This window comes from Felis catus, chromosome B1 (assembly GCF_018350175.1).
Source record: "Felis catus isolate Fca126 chromosome B1, F.catus_Fca126_mat1.0, whole genome shotgun sequence".
Lineage (NCBI taxonomy): Eukaryota > Metazoa > Chordata > Mammalia > Carnivora > Felidae > Felis > Felis catus.
Window position 1 is genome coordinate 46647220 of NC_058371.1, and position 12870 is coordinate 46660089.

The following is a 12870-nucleotide window of genomic DNA, read 5'->3' on the forward strand; positions in this document are numbered from 1 at the left end:
CTTTCAAGGCTATGACCTAAACAAATCACTAAAACAGCCATAAGCTTTTACTTTTGGACCCATAATTACATTTTTTCAAAGATAAAAAATGGACATGACTCTCCCCTGAATTTAGGGAACTGATGAGAGAAGCAAAATAAAAAGGAAAAAAAAACAGAAGCCAAGATTTTGATTCACTCCCTCTTCACTACACTTCTCAAGGACTTAAGTCCCAGGAAACTACCACAAAGTCAACGAAAGCAAGATCTGAACACTGAGCACTGTGGAAATGACCAGGGGGAACAAGTGTGCCTTCAATGGCCGTTCCAGGGAAAGAATGAAGAAAGCAAGAATTTCAGTACCCAGATCAACTGTGCCCTGGAAAGGGTTATTCACATTCAGAGCAAACCAGTCTCCAGGATGAAGCTGGAAAAAGGGACCTAGAAAAAGCACTGGGAGAATAATTCAGTTCATCAGGAGGGAGCCTAGGAGGTAGGGTGAGTCCAGGGACCTAACCTGGCTCTCTGTGCACCTTCAGTGTAATTCAGGACAACAAACAGCCCTCTTACTATTTGCACTCAAGTCAGCAACCTACATCAGTAAGCACTGTCAAAGGTAAACAGAAGCCACAATATTAGGGGGGTAAGACTTTAAGTTTTAGAGGGCATTCTCAAATGCAAATAAAGGGTAAGAGGCTAGGACATAAGAGGTGTTACTGCCTATAATTATATTTCTGTGTGAAGAAGAAAACAAAAGACACCGAGTTGTAAAAAATATGTCTTGCCAGGGGGAACAAACACCATGTGCGCCACCATGATGAATGAAAACAAGAGTTTGATTCTCCAAATTATTTTTTCCCACTAAATACATCAACTTAAGGGCAAAAAACCTCACACACCAACGAGTTTCGGATACTATGACCTTCCAAGTGTATTTGCAATAGAAAAGCCAGCTCATGTGTAAGTAAGTGGAAGTCTCAAAAATTCATCATAAAGCATGTACCCTAAATAGCAAAAGAACAAACAGTTTATGTCTTAAAAGTACAATGAACTCAGAAAATAAAATGTGTCTAGGCCATATGGAATAAGAAGGGTCAGGACAGAATCTGAGAGGTATATTTTTTTTTCTTCTTAAAGTTTTAAATTATATTTTCAATAGGCTTCATAAAATAGATCATATATTAATTCATTTCGTTACTGACTGCTCATGCCAATTTCCATCTTCAATAAATACTAAGTCCCCTCAGGCTTTTGTAAATCCATGCATTAGAGGAAATGACAAAGGTATTAAGAGATTTTATATGGACATCAAACAGGTTCCACTCCCATCAGGGCCTTGCGTTCTGTCCAAAGTAATTCATTGCTGCAGAAAAGGGTCACCTGATAAGGAATACCCAAACCTTGTGGTGGAAGCCTGAATGAATAGCCACCAGCATACATTTTGAATGATGCGTTTTAACTTAACTAGTAACAATGCACGAATTTCCAAAGTAACTCCTAAAACGGGGGCAGGGAGCATCATAAATAACTGTCTCTAAATAAATAGAAAGGCCACCTTTATTCAGAATAAAATGACAAAGGCACTAGATCACAAAATACATCAAGCTCACACCATCCAATTCACAAAACAGAGATCTGAGTGTAATTAGGCTACCCTCCCGCTATTTTAATAAATACCCTTTAAATAAAGTAACAAGTTCGGCTTTTATGTGAAACAAAGCAGGAGAGTGGAATAGAAAAGTAGGCAGGTAAGTGTCCTGGCTATCTCCATTAAGAATCGATCAATCTTGGGGTGCCTGGGTGGCGCAGTTGGTTAAGCGTCCGACTTCAGCCAGGTCATGATCTCGCGGTCTGTGAGTTCAAGCCCCGCATCAGGCTCTGGGCTGATGGCTCAGAGCCTGGTGCCTGTTTCTGATTCTGTGTCTCCCTCTCTCTCTGCCCCCCCCCCCCCCGTTCATGCTCTGTCTCTCTCTGTCCCAAAAATAAATAAATGTTGAAAAAAAAAATTAAAAAAAAAATCGATCACTCTTAATGTTCAGACAAGGGGAAAAAAACAAAAAAGGCAGACTATAACATTACATCTTAATTATTATTGAAGCCATGTCAAAGTCATGTATGCATAGGAAAAGGGCCAGGATCCATGAAAACAAGAAACAAAGAGAAAAGGGGTGGCAGTGGGAAGGTGAGATCACAGGTATATTTGCATATGTATCACCATTTATTTGTATCCTTCCAACAAAGAAATGAAATAAGTGTGATTGATTGATTGATTTAGTTTTCTATAGTGAAGTGTTGGGAGTGGTGTTTACCTAACACTGATCCCAAGCTCCACTTCCCTCCTCCAAGTTCCTCACTGGGCTCAGGATCAAATTCCTGCTCTTCAGATGGCTTCTGTGATGCTAGAAGGCTGGATTTTCCCAGCAGGCTTACCTCCAGGAAGCTACCACTTCCTTACCCCACAAGGCTGAGGGTCATCTACCTCCTTCCTGCACTGGAGAGACCTGCCATGCTCAACCCCACCTAGTGGCTTACAACTAAATTGCTCATGAAATTCTCAGGGGATTCATCAAGCCAAAGGGATGTGATGGGAAAAAAAAGGAGGTGAAGTGGGCACTTTTCAGGCGCTTGGAAGTTGCTGACAGCATCTGTTCTTTGAAGGGGGTGGGAGGCAGCAACTTATTTTAATAAATGGTTTTATAGAAGGCCGCATGAATACTTTTGGGCTCCAGGGTAAATGTTCTTATAATCTCAATGCATCTGCCACTGCTTTCTAATTCAGAGAAATGTTTCAAACCTGGTGTGACAAATGCTGGTGACCATATGACCCAGTTAACTGCCTTTTCCCATACTGCTTTTACAGTAGAGGTTGGAGAAATCATAAACTCAGTTTACTTCTTTGCAGGTAGGAATGGTCATGTAACAACCATCTAGCAAATGAGTCATAAACAGAAAAATATCTGAGAAAGCTTTTATTTTCCTAATAAAAGAAGTAGGTATGGTGGGTACTGTCCCTTCTCCCTTTGTCCCTGCCTTAACTAGGGAAGATCAAGAGGAAAAAAAAAATCCCAGAGGAGCACAGAGCTACCAGCTCCAACAACGTACAGACGGAAATAACACCACGAGGCATCCCCCTCCAGAAAAAAAATTTTTTTTTAATTTTTTTTTCAACGTTTATTTATTTTTGGGACAGAGAGAGACAGAGCATGAACAGGGGAGGGGCAGAGAGAGAGAGGGAAACACAGAATCGGAAGCAGGCTCCAGGCTCTGAGCCATCAGCCCAGAGCCTGACGCGGAGCTCGAACTCACGGACCGCGAGATCGTGACCTGGCTGAAGTCGGACGCTTAACCAACTGTGCCACCAAGGCGCCCCCAGAAAAAAATTTTAAAATATTTACTTATTTAAGCTACTAATAGTAAGATTTTCTGTTGTTTTTGCAGAAAATAATCTTCATTGCTACAATGAGATCTTCCTTTTTAAAATTTATTTATTTTTAATTATTTAACAATTATTATGCAGAGACAGAGAAACACAGAGCATGAGCAGGGGAGGGGGAAAAAGAGGGGGAGGCATAGAATCTGAAGTAAGCTCCAGGCTCTGAGCTGCCAGCACAGAACCCAACGTGGGGCTCGAACTCACAAACTGTGAGATCATGACCTGAGCCAAAGTCGGTCGCTTAACCAACTGAGCCACCCAGGTGCCCCAAGATCTTCCTTTTTAAACAAAGCCAGAGCTCCAAGCTTCACTTTATTGAAATCCAACACTCTCAGTGTTAAAGAATTTGGGACAGGGGCATCTGCATGGCTCGATGGGTTAAGTTCCAACCCCTGATTTAGGCTCATGTCACAATCTCTGCGTTTGTGAGACTGAGCCCCTCATCAGGTTCTGCACAGACAGCTTGGAGCCTGCTTGGGATTCTCTCTTTTGCTCTCTCTCTGCCCCTTCCCTGCTTGTGCTCTCTCTCAAAATAAATACATAAACTTAAAAAGAATTTTGGAGAGTTAAAAAACATGGGAACTAGGACAGCAGAGAGCAAAAGTAAGAGCTTCCATTTACTGAATGATTGGAGATAATTGTGATATGCCTTCTTCATGGATTAGGTCACTTAAGCTTCATACAAACTCTGTGGTGGGATGGTAAGTATCCGGTTTTGCATTTGCAAAAATGCTTCAATTATGTGCCTCATCTAAGGTCATACGGCTGGTAAATGGGGCTCCACATTTGAACTCAGGTCTTGGACTCCAATCACCTCACAACTTCATTCTAGTCTGATACGTTGAGTGAGTGCCTTATGGCAGTAGCATGCAGTTGGTAAAACCAAGAGTAGATATAAAATATTATCTGTGTGTTAACTCACAGCTTGCATTAAGTATAATATACATCTTAAAGATCACTCACAGTTATCCTGTTAGCAGGACTGTGATTCCAGGTCAGAAAGGGTATATTATGGACACAGTCTAGAGGGGGTCTTGAGAAAAGAAATATTTTTATTTAATTTTTATATATTTTTGAGAGAGAGAGACAGAGACAGAGAGCATGAGCAGGGTAGGAACAGAGAAAGAGAATGAGAAGCGGGCTCTACGTGACCAGCACAGAGCCTGATGTGGGGCTTGAACTCATGAACCATGAGATCATGACCTGAGCCGAAGCTGGACACTTAACCAACTGAGCCACCCAGGTGCCCCAAGAAAAATATTTTTGAGAGAACAGCACAGTGAGCGCTTAACTAATTAAAATCAAATGACTAGCCATCCTCACTAAGCTCAGAAAACAAAGAAGGCAAAGAGTAAGTGCTAGAGAATAAAGTAAAGGGAAAGCTTTTTCAATGTGTCATCCGGAAAAAGTTTCATCTCTAAGCAGGAATATTTAACCACTAAAACTAAAATAACAAGGAGTATAAAAGGAGACAGTGAACCTCAGAAAGAAAAAGAGACTGGGGTCAGGGGATTGCCATTCTATCATGTTTAACCCTACAAAACGGCCAACAGTCCACTGGTTGATCTTTCAATCTGTAACAGGACTGGGCATACTGGAGACCAGAGTCATTCCAAAGTGGGATTCATAAGACCCTGGACTATCAGCATGGCATTGCACGGCGTTAGAGTATAAATGAAGCTGAGCTTTAAAGGGCCTTGAGAAATTTTAAATTATTTTCATTTTTTTTCCAAGAGTAATTTGCAATGCACTTCATTTTTTTTTTCCCTCTTCGAGCTTCAAAGTATGCCTATATTCTCCCTGGTACAAAACATTCATATTTGTTTCAATGTCCACCCAATAAACCTACCATAAAACAAAGACTACATCTGGCAAAAGCGAGGAAGTTTAGAATCAAATAATCTGACTTTGAGGTACCTCTGTGACCTTGAAGAACTTAATTATGAGGTTCTATTTGTCTCATTCATAAAAATGAGTGATAGGGTACCTGGATGGCTCAGTCGGTTAAGCGTCTGACTTCAGCTCAGGTCATGATCTTGCGGTCCATGGGTTCGAGCCCTACGTCAGGCTCTGTGCTGACAGCTCAGAGCCTGGAGCCTGCTTCAGATTTTGTGTCTCCCTCTCTCTGCTCCTCCCCTGTGCGCACTGTCTCTTTCTCTCTCCCAAAAATAAACATTAAAAAAAAATTAAAAATGAGTGATTAGAGGCACCTGGACGGCTCAGTGAATTAAGCATCTGACTCTTGATTTTGGCTCAGGTCATGATCTCAAGGTAGTGGGATCCAGCCCAGAATCAGGCTTCACACCGAGTGTGGAGGCTGCTTAAGATTCTCTCTCTGACCCTCCCCTATGCCCTCCCTCTCTCTCTCTCAAAAACAAACAAAAAATGAGTGATTAAAATTCATTAGTGAAAAAAGTTTATTAGTGTTTTATGATGTTAAAAGTGAGATAACATAGATAAAAAGTACACAGTAAATGGCTAAATGTTATATAAATAAAATATGCCACCACTACCACCACCATTGACATCATTGTCTCGATAAAGAACAGAAAACAAAAGGAAGACATTTATGGGGTACCTGGGTGGCTCAGTTGGTTAAGTGTCCAACTCTTGATTTCGGCTCAGGTCATGATCTCACAGTTCATGAGATGAAGCACTGCATCTGGCTCTGCACTGACAGCCAGAGCCTGCTTGGGATTCTCTCTCTCCCTCTCTCTCTCTCTGCCCCTCCCCCCAAGTGCTCTCTCTCCCTCTAATAAATACACTTTTACAAAAAAGAAACATATTTATAATTACGATCTCTATGATTTCCATTCCCAAGCTTAGTATCCTAATATTTGTACTAATATTCATATTTCAGCTTTGTGATGACGACTATTATTTTCATCTGGAGCCCTCATGATAGGAACTGCTGGTTGTAACCTGTTTTTACTATTTGGTACCCACATGTATGTTAGCATAACTCTGTTAGGTCAAAACCCATGAAAACATGCTGTGAAGCATTTATTCAATAAACATGTAGCAAATGTGTATACCATACACCAGGCACTTGGTTGCCATGCAAAGCAGTGTGACAACACAATGGATCTTCTGCTGGCCAGATCCCCAAACCATTTCCTTTTAATAGGCAGGCACTTATTAACCACAGGAGATGTCATAGCATTCCAGAGCCCCTGTCACTGCAATATGTAAATGAAGGCACCTTCGAAATCGCTCTTTAAATTCCACTCAATGTCTGTGAACACACTGGTCCACAATACGTGAGTCGGAGCAGAAAGCCAGATGAGGGAAACCAAGTTACATAATCTAAGACAACAAAATGGAGCCGGGGTTCTTTGCGTTCATTTACAGAAATGTGGCTTGTCTCCATATGGTTATTTAATTAGATTGGGGATGCATGGCACCCACAGAGTGAAAGAGCAAAGCCAGAATTTTACATACCAAATATGTAATGCGATTTATGAAACACAGACTCTTTCCCTAGGCCTCAATAAGAGATTTCTTTTTCAAACTCAAACTATTCCACCTTCTTCCCAACATCTAATAAAATTGCAATGTTTTATATTTCCCTGCATTTGCATGGTTCACTTTACCTGTGTCACTCTTCTATACTGTCAGTCTAAGATATTATTGCATTGAGCAGATCTTAAATTTTGCAGAGTAGAAGATCGTACACGATCTTTACAACACAAAGAAACATGGAGAGTTTCTCTGTTCTTGGTCCCTCGAACGAGAAACATTAGATTTCCGGAGAGCTTAGAAAAGCACATTCACTGCTCCCTAAATTTTCATAGTTTACCTTAATAATATTAATTTCTTTTAAGTTGACATATGTGTCCATGCCTACTAAGGTCAGCCAATGTTCTCTGGAGATCCAAAGATGAATAGGACACAGTTAATTTACTCAAGGAGCTCACACACTAAATTAGACACAAAAAATTAGAGAGCAACAACAAACATGCAAACAGTATATTGGAAGTATACACACAATGTGAGAGGAGCACTGTGGAAAGGCAGCCCAACTTGCCTTGGGAGGGTTTGTGGCAAACATCACGAGGAAGAAAACATTTCAGCACAGATGGGACACAGGAATTAAACAGGGAAACAAATGGGAGAAGGCATTCCAACTGAGGTCATGGCATGTACCATGGAATGCAAGTTAGAAACTTAGGGACAATTAAATATATCTTCATTAGAAATCACATTTTGGGGGCACCTGGATGGCTCAGTCGGTTAAGTGTCTGACTTCAGCTCAGCTTCAGCTCACCTCACAGCTCGTGAGTTTGAGCCCCATGTTGGGCTCCGTGCTGACAGTATGGAGACTGCTTGGGATTCTCTCCCTCTCTCTTTGCCCTTCCCCTTCTCACTCTCTCTCTCAAAATAAATAAAATAAACCTTTAAAAAATAAAAATAAATAAACATTAAAAAAAAAACTAAAAAAGAAAAGAACTCACATTTTAAAGAGTTTGCTTTCGGGGCGCCTGGGTGGCGCAGTCGGTTAAGCGTCCGACTTCAGCCAGGTCACGATCTCGCGGTCCATGAGTTCGAGCCCCGCGTCAGGCTCTGGGCTGATGGCTCAGAGCCTGGAGCCTGTTTCCGATTCTGTGTCTCCCTCTCTCTCTGCCCCTCCCCCGTTCACGCTCTGTCTCTCTCTGTCCCAAAAATAAATAAACGTTGAAAAAAAAAAAAAAAAAAAGAGTTTGCTTTGATACCTGTGCTAAATCAGTGGCCCTAATCGGCTCTAACATCTCTGTTTCTATGTGTCTTTGACTAAGAGCTTTCTGAGATGTAGACACAGAGTAGCCTCCAAATTACAGAAAGAGAACATTCTTGGTTTAACAACATGGGCCCCGAAGCCAGGTTAAACGAATTCTTTGTGTACACTATGAATGAGGGAGAAACCACATTTGCTCTGATCCATGGGATGGAGTTGTTCTTTCAGCCACACCAACAAAAGTAGTCTATCTCCCAAGGCCACGGGGAAAGGTTTTGTTTCTGTTTCTAAAGTGACCACCACTTGGGTTCTCACTTGACCTATACGAAAAACAGACTTCTGACATTGCGTCTAAGTCAAGAGGTTTTGTAGTATGCCTGATGGCAGGCCTTATTCCTTAATAGAAACACTCAGTGTACCATCAGATTCAGCATGAGACACTTGTTCCCGTGATAAGAGTTTTTCCAAAGGGACTCTGAAATAAGAGGCCAAATGTGGTCCAATGGTTCTATATGTGTGATGAGATTAGTGGGATTTAAATTTTTGTTTGCTTTCACCACACTTTTTAAAGAGCTCTAAAATAAACATTAAAAAAAGAAAATTATATATATATATATATATATATACACACACACACACAAATAGAATTATATACCTATATAAATATGTAAACACATATGTTGTAGGTGTGTGAATATATACATAAACAATTCTTTGTTCCTGTGAAGGAATATAAAAGGCTCCATAAACTATGGCAACTTCCAGATTTTACTTCATAGTGTCTAACTTGTATTGTATGGAAATTCATAAATCAGGGAAAAACTAACAAATCTGCCCCTAGGAAAAAATGTAAAGGGTTAGATTATAAGATTTCTAAAACTTATTCATTCTAAAATGTAGTAATATTTCGCTGAGAATAGTAGATAAGATGAAGCTTAGAAATTGTTTCTTAATTTTTCCCCCCAAGAATGGATACATTTGTGTATGAATGTGTATCACTGACTAGTTTTCAAATTCTTCCAAAAACCTAGCGGGATTTGGGAAAGGTTTTGCTTTTCAAAGTGTTATCGCTTTTCATTTGTAACTGACAGTTTTCAAGAGTGAGGCCATTCATAGTTATGGAAAAATGGTTGTTTTAATGCAACGTTGAATGACAGAAAACCAAACAATCAAACACTATTCTCATATTTTTCATTCTTGGAAAATTACCTTTCAGGAAGAGCTTCGTGTTTTATGTTCTGCACACGAATACGGCAGAGACTTTCAATCTTTTTATGACAAAAAGAAGAAACAAAAGGTGGGAAACAAAAGCATAAGGAACAAACACTAAATTCCCTTTGAAATAAACACACTTCCATTACATGTCAGGTCACATTTGAAAAACTCAGATGGTGATTCATAAATCACAGATCTCAAAATTTTAATATGGGCCAATTTGACTGCAACATGGTTTGATACTTTTTGTTTTTTTTGTATGTATGTAAACTGGACTCAGGCAAAACAGAGTGGTAGTTCATCTTAGATAAAATCTGGGCCAACTCTTATCTCAGGCCCACAGAGGTGAAACAACTTGTCAATGAGCTACAAGGAGCAAACTTAAGTTGAAATCTCTCTGTTGACATCTCCAATAATATTCTCCCCATTATGCTATGCTGCTTTCATTTGGACAGGATACAAAAGACAACATTTACAACTAAGTCTTGTGTTATCATCTACTGAGAAATTTTACCCAGAATATAATCTTGTAAAATCTCTTTCATGATGACCCTGTAGCTTGACAATGTTCTAGTAAAATCAAACACAAAAAGCGTAGTCTTTTAACATTTTATGGTATGTTTTCTATTGCAAAGTATGTCTTATTATGAGACATAAAATTACAGAAAAAAAAACGCTAAGTATATATATTCCCCAAAACATTGTTATCCATTGTCACCCAATTCCCAAAGACTATCAGTATTCATAGTTTGGTATATTTCATTCCCGTAGCTTTCTTTATCAGACATCTATTGAATATTTGGGTTTTCTATGCATATTCGTGAGATGTTATTTCATTTTGTCATGGTATCATTTTTCATTAACCTGATTTTTTAACCAGATTTTTAATGATTGAGAAATACATCAGTTTTGATCTTGCCATTTCCTTACTATATAAGCGTTATTTCCAAACTTTAATTTTACATTGATATTATAATACTCCACTCATCTATATTCCAATGAGACTCAAATGTGTAACTTCAGTCCATTTCTCTCTCTGGACATTCAAATATGTACAAGAAAACACCTACGGATATATTCACATAAATGTCCCCACAAACCCCTCAAAGTTCTTATGCCTAAAACACAGCTTAATACTTGGCCCCTCAGATTTGTTCTTTGGTCTAAGTTCTTTCTATGAAAGAGTGACCTTAGCAGTCACTGGGTTCCCCAAGTTTCTCACGGCTGCACATCACCTACTTTTCTCCTCAGCACCCACATCCAATTTATCACTAAGCCCTTCTAGTTCTGTCTCCTAAATATCTTCCTAATTCACTAACTGCTTCTCATCCCTATTCCTAATGCCCTGCATCTAATCATTACCACTGTTATCTGAATTACTACCATTGATCCAGACTTCATCTGCTTGTTTCCCTTCACACCTAATCACGTCACCACCAGGAGGCTACAGGGATGGTCAGTTCTTCCAGGGATTCAATGCTCTTCACATGGGATCTATCTGCACCATGACTTTCCTTCTGCCTACATTACTAATTTCTCCCTGTTTTCTTAGAGCCTGTTCTCATCCCTCAGGCTCTGTTCAGTTAATACGTCATATGTGAAGTCCTACTGGAATAACAAAAATTCTGGGATACATTCCTCTTCTGCATCCTTCCATGATACTTTGTACTACTCTATCATCATTCATGCCTACCAATGTACCTTCCTTTAGACTGTCGGTTCCATGAAGGTAAAGAACAAGAAAATCTAAATAAACAGATAAATCAAGCCCTGATGAAACTCTGTCACCATTCTCTTTGTACCAAATATGTATTAAATGCATATGATGTGCGGCTACATGTATTTTCAAAAAGACTTTGCAAATCGACATCACCACCAACATTGTAGAACTTTACCAATTTTCCTCATGCTGACCAGCACTAAACACTCTGTGGTATTTGTTCATTGATGGGTAAAATGAATATTAATTAACATACACTTCTTGGTTGCCAGCCAAGCTAAATATTAAAGCATGTTTATCAACTGTTTTCATTTACCCTTTACTGCATATTCACATTTGTACCATTTTAACTGTTTTACAGTTTCAAGAAAAATGTAGCTACAGATCTCTAAAAATAAGTACAAGGTAATTTAAATGCATAGATTCCATTGTTTCAGTATCAAGTGCCTAATCATGCTAATTACACCTTACTTACACGTTATTTCTTCCAATCCATTAACTCCTTCATTTATCACCAATTTTGAGTTACAGATATCAAAAGATCAGGTATGCTATTCCACAAGCAACAGAATTTTGACTAAAATGGTTAGCTCTAGACAAAAAGGGTCTTATGCAGGGAAGAACTTACATCTTTAAAAAAATCAATATTTTATGAGGAGGATTCATAAAGAAAAGTAAAAGGCATAAGATTTGTCTTCCATTTCTTAATGAGATGAACTTCTTTGCACACCAAAATCTTTCTTCTGGAAATCACAGAAGATGTTGATATGAGGATGAAGTTTTGATGCTCAGATGAAATCCTTTAATTCCTTTGTTATTTTTCCTAATACACAGATTTAGCTGAGCCTGCCGAGATGTGGTATTTGGTAAGGACTGACAATGCGCCACTAGTGACCAGCAACAGAGTGTGTCCTGATTTGATGTGACAGTCATCTGATTGGGAGGTGGAATATGTACAAGAGAGGGGGCTTAGTTTCCTTATTCTCCTTAGAGAGGATGTCAGACACTGTCAGAAACAGATTTATACCAAGTTGTTTTAGAAACCCCAAATACTGTTCCTTCTGGTATTTTTTTTTTATCAAGAGGCAGCTTGAGACAAGGGAACAAAAGTGGGTTTGGAGTTAGAGCTTGAGTCAAATTAAGTCTCTCTTACATTTAGTTATAAGATCTTAGGCAAGATATCTAACCTACTTTATCCTCTAAATCCTTCCACGTAGAAAAAGAATATTATAGTACTGCAAACATTGTATATATTCAAGAAGTTTAAGTTTACCAAGTTATTATATGGCATATAATAAGCACTCAATATATAGTAGAATAATTAGCACATTATTAATTATTAAATGAAAATTCAGAGATGAAAGGATAGGAAAAAGACTAATGTCGACTTCCATCCAATAGATTATTTTGTTTGTGAGGAAAAAAAAATTGCCACAGCAAGAACCCTGAGTACTCAGCACTACAAAAAATGCCTAAGAATTTTGTGTATTTTTTCCTTACAAAGTGAGAGGGAGAAGAATACGTGACCCAAAAATATACCACGTTGACATGTGGATTATTTTAAGATGAAGACAATCAGGCCAACAGCCTCAAGAAGAGCTTTTTACTTCTCCCTTAACTGTCTAAAAGAATTTAGAGAGTGTGGACCAGGAGCAGAGCTAATACCAGAGATAACTTTTTACACCACAAAGGCTGATTCACACGACAAGGCAAACATTTGTTGATGGAGCATTTGCTTCTCCCACCTTCCTATGAATTATTGCCCTCCCCTTTGAAGTCTCATAGCCCCACCTCTTCTCCGCAGCTCAGG

At 39.1% G+C, this 12870-nt stretch overlaps 1 protein-coding gene across 14 annotated transcripts in view; it reads right to left on the bottom strand.

Moving 5' to 3' along the window:
* UNC5D (unc-5 netrin receptor D) overlaps nucleotides 1–12870 on the bottom strand; it is a 566092-nt gene that overhangs the window by 249942 nt on the left and 303280 nt on the right. The window lies entirely within an intron of this gene.